General features: G+C 40.6%; 1 long non-coding RNA gene across 1 annotated transcript; it reads left to right on the forward strand.

Moving 5' to 3' along the window:
* Positions 1-1,103: 1,103 nt before the first annotated feature.
* Positions 1,104-7,933, forward strand: LOC116410299. The gene is made up of 4 exons (XR_004222256.1): positions 1,104-1,296; positions 6,001-6,098; positions 7,490-7,556; positions 7,639-7,933. It is a non-coding gene; the product is annotated as an uncharacterized LOC116410299 (long non-coding RNA).
* Positions 7,934-7,962: the final 29 nt, after the last annotated feature.

Genomic DNA, 7,962 nt, shown 5'->3' on the forward strand with positions numbered 1-7,962 from the left:
AAGTGCGCGTATGAATACTTTTACATCCTAAACATTTTAGGGTAAAAAAAAAAAGCACCCCCACCCGCACTTTTGTACAGTATCCCTGGGAGTCAGTGGGAACGGCAAGAGGTAGTTGGGAGGTTAACTTTTTACGCCAGCAGCGAATCCACTAAGTGTCACATTAGCTGTAGGTCAGTCTGTGTATGGGCCATCATTAGCCTCCCCTAGTATCATCCTGCAAAAAAAAAATATATATTTTATATATATATATATATATATATATTTGTCTGTTGCAGGATGATGCTAGCTTACTTGCCCCCCCTTGGAAAATTTTCTGCGGACGCCCATGATTGTTAAGTTAGTTTGTGAGCCCGCAGGTCAAATGCAAACTAACAGCAGTTTCGTCCCATATGCCCCCCCCCCCCGCAAGTCACTGATTGGTCACTGACTAACGGCTTAGAGGGTTGTAAAGGAGGAAGTAGAGTTCTGGCTATTATGTTAGACATCTGCCCGGTCCAGTCCTTATAGATTACATTTTAGCCTAACTATGTATATTAGAAGTAGGTGGTGAGAGGCAGCTAAAGGCATTTAGATGGCAACTATTATTCCTTTGTGTGTTGGTCAAACAGCACATTTAGCATCAGGCTAAGGCTTTCAGCGCCATTTTTGATAACCAAGGATTTGGAGCAGGGGTGGCCAGACTCTGTCGCGGTCGACCGGACTGACACGGAATGCGGAAGTGTGGCGTGAATGCGTACGTAGGCGATGCAGCGTATGTAAGCATTCACGCAGAAATCCACTGGGGATCGACTGGTGGACCGCGATCGACGTATTGGCCACCCTTATTTGGAGCAATCATATAATACTCCCTACTGCAGATCCTGATGCACAAAAACTGCAGAATTAACTAGGATGCACCGAATCTACAACTGATTTAGCCCAATGCGGAAACGAATCAGAACTCTTATTTGTATAGTTACATTTGAGTAGAGTTAAACTGCTGCGCAGAATCCTTTGGGAACAGATATATACCGTTTTAATTTGTCTGGCGTATAAAGGCTCCTCAATGTAATGGTTCAGATTTGGTTTGGACGAACAGCTGCGTCCGAATCCGGCAAAAAGTTCTCAAATTCAGCTCAATCCTGAAATTTGTATTTGATTTGGTGGAACCCTGGGGAAAAATAACATTTTATTAAAAGCATGTTTAAGTTGGCCTTGTATGAAAAACTTTGAGTTGAAGAAGGGCATCCTTAACCAATTTTCTGTTCAATTTCACTACAGGTAAAAGCTAAAAATTATGACAAAGTTGAAAAGGTGAGTGTCCAGAGAACCTACTGCCTCGTACATGTATTTATACAATAATACGGCCCATCCAGTAAAACTGCCCATAAACAGGTGTGTGAGGTACGGCCTTCCCCCTGCATGGGCAGATGGGCTACTGTTTGTCTGATATCTTCAGCTGCTCCACTGTAATAAACAGTGTATATACATGCACATAATATGTCTGGGGAGCTCATACATGTGAAGAAAGGATTCACCATGAAATGCTACAGGTATGGGACCTGTTATCCAGAATGCTCGGGGCCTGGGGTTTTCCAGATAAGGGATCTTTCCGTAATTTAGATCTCCATACCTTAATCTGCTAAAAAATAATTTAACCATTAAATAAACCCAAAAGGATTGTTTTGCCTCCAATAAGGATTAATTATATCTTAGTTGGGATCAAGTACAGGTACTGTTTTATTATTACAGAGAAAAGGGAATGATTTAACCATTAAATAAACCCAATAGGGCTGTTCTGCCCCCAATAAGGGGTAATTATATCTTAGTTGGGGTCAAGTACAGGTACTGTTTTATTATTACAGAGAAAAGGGAATCATTTAACCATTAAATAAACCCAGTAGGGCTGTTCTGCCCCCAATAAGGGGTAATTATATCTTAGTTGGGATCAAGTACAGGTACTGTTTTATTATTACAGAGAAAAGGGAATCATTTAACCATTAAATTAACCCAATAGGGCTGTTCTGCCCCCAATAAGGGGTAATTATATCTTAGTTGGGATCAAGTACAAGTTAGTGTTCTATTATTACAGAATAAAAATAATTATTTTTAAAGAAGTGAATTATTTCCTTAAAATGGAGTCTATAGGAGATGACCTTTCCGTAATTTGGAACTTTCTGGATAACAGGTTTCCGGATAAGGGTCCATACCTGTATCTCTATTGAGAGAAATGTGTTCTTCAAGTATATTTATAAAAATAATAAATGTGAAATCCATAGAAAAGGAAACATACGTAGCATCTAGGGAACATATGGTTCCCATTAATATGTTTGCTCTGCAGCTTTCCAGTTTGGAATGTAAGGGTCTCATTTAAAGGGGCAGTATACACCTATGTACAACTATTTTCTTCATAAGCAAAAGGAAAACTACTTGTGCTAAAAATTCATTCTAAATTCATTCATTCTAACTTTACTTAAATTTAATTAAATTGTTTTAAGTAAAATGTATTTTGCCTAACTTAATATTAATTAGTTCAGCTAGTTTAACTCAGATACCGAACCTGGTCTCTTAACCCTTAGTTGTGACTGTTTTGTCTTACAACTAAACAGTAGTTCATTATGCAGAGGGATTATCTTCCTTGCAAGGACAAGGCATGGAGTGGCTCCTTTTTTATTGTCTAGAAATAACAATGCATAGGCTTTACACAATTAATACAATAGGTAAAAAGTATGTTCAGCACAAGGCCTTTTCATTGCCCTTATTTCAAAAAGGAGTAAGCTGCCCATGTAAGAATTCCCTCTGACTATCAATGTTTATTTTAGTGATTCCCCGACTATCCGCTTGTGATCAACGTGGTGTTAAATTGTGAATAGCATCTTGTTGCTCATCAGAGCCCAAGTTGTTACTCTTAACAAATATATGGCCAAAGGTATGTGGGCACATCTTCCCAACATCTCATTCTGAAACCAATAGGTCTTAATATCAAGTTGGTCCTTGCTTTGCTGCTCTGTTGCTCCCCTGTTCTTATTAAAAGGAAGGCTTTTCAATAGATGCTCCATCATTGTTGGTAGGGTTTGCTTCTATCCATACTTAAAGGGCTGGGTGCTGATGTTGGGATCAGGCCTGAATAGGGATTCCAGTTAAGTTCAGAGGTGTTCAGTGGGTTGAGTTCAGGGCTCTGTGTCAAGTTCTTTCACTCCTGTCTTAGCAAACCTCTCTGTACAGGCCTGACTCTGTGCCTGGGGCATTATAGTGCTAAAATAGAATAGAATAGGACCTTCCCAAACTGTTGCTACAAAGTAGGAAGCACAAAGGAATGTCATTGTATGAGGCAGGGGTATGTGAGTTAGCAATGATGGCTGTGACTTAATTAGTCAATTCCAGTAATTAGAAGGGGTGTCAGGATGGTTTTGGCCATGTAGAGTAGTAGGTTCACCTTATGAAAACATGGCTGTTTCGGGTACTACAAGAACTAAAGGGTATATATTTCTCCAAAATGTTAGCCAACAGAACCCCCTCTTTGGGTGGGGGAAAAAATTCTGCCACTGACTTTTGACTGGAGCCTCAGCCGTTGTGCCCCAAACTTGTTGTTCAGCAGGTTAGGAGACCATTTGGGGCACAACTCCTCGGAACTTAAGTTGCTCATTTTATCTGTGGGTCCAACATTTTATTGAACCCTGGACTTGGGAAAGATTTTGTAAAAAGTAATGAAAAGGTTTGTTGTACCCTATATACACCATATGGGCAAAATTATTCATGCATCCCTTCTGATTACTGGAATTTAAAGGTTCTACACCCAAAAACTATTTTTTTTTCATGATGAAAATAGAATATATAAGCTGCTTAGAATTATATTACTAAAACTGACACAGGTGCTGCTACATTATCCAGTGTAATTCTTAAAGGAACAGTAACACCAAAAAATAAAAGAGCTTTAAAGTAATAAACATATAATGCACTGTTGCCCTGCACTGGTAAAACTGGTGTGTTTGCTACAGTAACACTACTATAATTTATATAATAAGCTGCTGTGTAGCCCCGGGGGCAGCCATTCAGGCTGGAAAAAAGGAGAAAAGGCACAGGTTTGCTTAGCAGATAACAGACAAGTTCTGTAGAATACAATAGTGTTTTATCTGTTATCTGCTATGTGCCTGTGCCTTTTCTCCTTTGAATGGCTGCCTCCATGGCTACACAGCAGCTTAATATATAAATTATAGTAGACTTTCTGAAGTAAACACACAACTTTTACCAGTGCAGGGCAGCAGCACATTATATTTTAGTTACTTTTATACACTTTCATTTTTTGGTGTTACTGTTCCTTTAACAACTCCATGCTTCCTACATTGGTCCCATTTTAGCAGGAAGATAACCCATCGTTTAAACAAGACTCATACAGAATGGGTTTGCTGAGATGGGAGTGGAAGAATTTTTATGTTCTATACCATATATGTCAAACACAAGGCCCGGGGGCCAAATCTGGCCCCCCTGGCTGTTTTATGTGGCCCTTGGTGAGTGTGTCTGACCATCCAGCCTGATCATTTTCCTCACATAGTAACTAAGACTAAGGGGTATATTTATCATGCTGTGTAAAAAGTGGAGTGAAGCATTACCAGTAATGTTGCCCAGGGCATCCAATCAGTAATCAGATTTCAATAGTAGCAAAGCATCTATTGGCTGCTATGAGCAACATCACCAGTAATGTCTTACTCCACTTTTTACACATTGTGATAAATATACCCCTTAGTATCTTACTAAGTATATTTATAAAAAATTTGGCCCGCAACTTAGCCTGTGTTTTAGATTTCGGCCCCCTTATGTGATTGAGTTTGATACCCCTGTATCTATACAGAAATCCCAAATTGGCTCAGATGTGAGCCAGACCTGATCCCTAACATTAGTGCCAATTTTCTTAGGTATGAATGGAGGCAAATCCTATTTTACAATGGAAAGTCTTCCCAGAAGAGTAGAGACTGTTTAAGCAACAAAGAGAGGTCCAACTGTGTAGTAATACAGAGCAGAAAGCAGATTCATTCTAAGTTTTTCATTATATCAATTTCTTATCAGAACCTGCCCTACTCATCTTTCAATTGGTCATTAAGACATTATCTAGGCTGCTAAGGTCCAAGGTGCCCTGACTTTAAATTCCAAAGCGAGAGCTGCAGAAAAATATACATTTGCAGAAATGCCTGCATTAACAAAGATACTGTATTTTCAGGTTACGTTATTGTCAGTGGGAAAAGAATATTGCTAGACAAAGTGCAGCTGGCAGGGAAGGGTTAATTCTAAGGGCAAGCAGTTTCAACAATAAAAACAAAAAATCCCAAATATAGCTTTACTTAGCTCAGTTTGAGCTGTTGCAAAATATTCCATTATCTGTATATGGTTTATAGGCATTGGTGTCTAATAATATCCCTATTTTATGGGGGATTATTCACTAACATATTTTAAATTTAGGTTTGCTACCCATAATATTAGGGTACTTGCAAGCTACAATTCTATTATACCAAAGCCTTACTATATGGTATGGGCTAATCTCTGTTTCCTACTGGTTATCTCGCATCCAGCAACATTTATTCTAATGACTAGAGCTCCAGTGCTGTTAGCTTGAGGGGCCTTCCCCGTGTGTGCATTGGACCAGAGGCAAACTATCATTGGAAAAAGAAATCACCTATGTGCTTCAAAGTAAAACCGAGCATTTAGAGATTAGCATGGCACTGTATGTGTAGCCCATCGGCACCCTAATATCTGCATACTAGGCAACCAGCTGCTTGAAATGGGATTGTCTGGCTGCCTCTCTACACCCAATGTGTCTGTGCCAGGGGAGTGACCCCGTTTGAATCTGTAACTATATATGCTGTGTATCCCAAGTGAGCACGTGCTGCCCCAAATGATGTACGTTTTGCTGCAATTTCATAATCACCAGCTCAAACCAGAGATTCCAAATACCCACTACTTCTATAACATACACACATCAAACTTTTAAGGGTCTAAAGTTTTCTCCTCCAATTCTGTCCACAGCTGTTCCAGAGGTGCCTCATGAAAGTCTTGCACATAGATCTGTGGAAATGCTATGTGTCCTATGTGCGGGAAACCAAACGGAAACTGCCAAGTTACAAGTAAGTAATAGGCTGCAAAAATACTACAGTTTTCTTTCCTCCTGCCATGGGCTATATTTGCTACACCGACACCAAACAAATACAAGTCTTAGTTTTGTTTGGTTAGTTTAGCTTTGCTTCTGTACTGTAGCCCTCATTCTTGTTTTAGTACCGTCATAGTACTGTGCTTATCTGGTGTCTAAGTCTTTTCGCTATGGGGACCCTGGAGATACCACCAAGTCCAGGGAAGATTTCAGCCGTCTGTGGCAGCCGGGTAACATACTGAATCAACTGGAATTCAATGGCAATGAGCCACCTGAAAATGTAAATGTGCCCCTTTTTGGTTATCAGAAAATCACCATATTCCACCATAATCGGTTACTAATTTGTCATTCCGGCCAAGCACTGTGCGTGGCTACTGTAAATTGCAACTATAGCCTGTCTGTAAATAGGGTTTACATTATTCTGTTTCTCTGTAAATGTTTAGTAAAATATTGACACCTGTTATTCTGCAGAGGGAATGAGATATGTATCTTTATATTGCAAAGCAACCAGCTAAATCTCATACACAGGCTCCAATGAAACAGTGGCCTCTGGTGGAAAAAGTCATCTGCCCTCCATTTTAGAGACCTGAAACTCCCTTCACTAATACAGGGCTGACTGCGTTAGACAGTGCTGTATTAGTAATGCGTGGGGCGCATAGGCATTCCCCCTTCTGTCTTGTACATTTTGCCTCATTCAGAAGCATAAGGTACAGAGCAGCAGGAGGTGTGACCTGCGTTGGAGCTAGTGGCGCCTTCTGGCCCTGCGCTCGTCACTGAGCTCTGGATTTTTCATCTGGCACTCAATGCAGAGTGTGACGCGAAGGGGGACACCTGGCACTACTTTGTGCTCTTGCATTTGTGCCCCCAGGGGTCATGAATGACTTTTTCAGAACCTTTTTGTGTTCAGAACACCCTACATGTGTCGCACCGTGACTTGATGCATGTCACTTCCAACTGACATAAGGGAGGAGCTCTGCAAATGCCTTGCTCCCCTAATTATGGCAAGAACATTCACTGGTGACATTTTTTGGGCAAAAGGTAGAGGATGACCTGCATAGTTTCCATCTGATGCCAGTGGGTGATGTTAGTGCTTCAAAACAGCCAACATGGCTCTTTTTTTACTTGGGGACAGTGAGCACAGTTGGTTTCCTCACTGGCACAGAAACAGTTAAAAAAAACTCAAATACAAACTTTGCCCTACTTCATCTGTCCATCATTTGCCAGGACTGTATTAATGTCAACCTCTTTTTCACCCAGGATAGCCAGCCATTAAAGAGAGGGAGAGGTTCCGTATTGTGCCTCAGAGGCTATGAATCTTGCCCCTTTGTATACCAATGCTAATAATTGTTATTATGCTTTTTCTTCTAGGGAGAAAATGGCACAGGCGTATGACTTTGCGCTTGATAAAATTGGCATGGAAATCATGTCCTATCCGGTAACTCCTTGTTCTTTCCTCAAGTCATTGCCTTATGGCTAGGGCTGTGCCTAGGCTAACGTTGCCGTTCTTCTCTCTGCAGATATGGGTCGACTACATTAATGCAATGATGTAACGTTAAAGCTGAAATCAAACCCAATGTCGGGTCGTACAGCTGTGTGTGTGGCCAGCTTCACATGGGTCAGTTCAACTCTATCAGTCTGCGCTTCTCTTGATGGATCCAGTTTTAAGGTTTTACATTTCTTCCTATCACAGGACATGAACAACGCTAAACTGTTCAGCGATGAAGCTGCCAATATCTATGAGCGGGCAATCAGTACACTTCTAAAGAAAAACATGTTGCTGTATTTTGCCTACGCAGACTACGAAGAGGTCAGTATCTGTATTGGAGATTTACATGAACAGA

The sequence above is a fragment of the Xenopus tropicalis genome, chromosome 4 (assembly GCF_000004195.4).
Source record: "Xenopus tropicalis strain Nigerian chromosome 4, UCB_Xtro_10.0, whole genome shotgun sequence".
Classification (NCBI taxonomy): Eukaryota; Metazoa; Chordata; class Amphibia; order Anura; family Pipidae; genus Xenopus; species Xenopus tropicalis.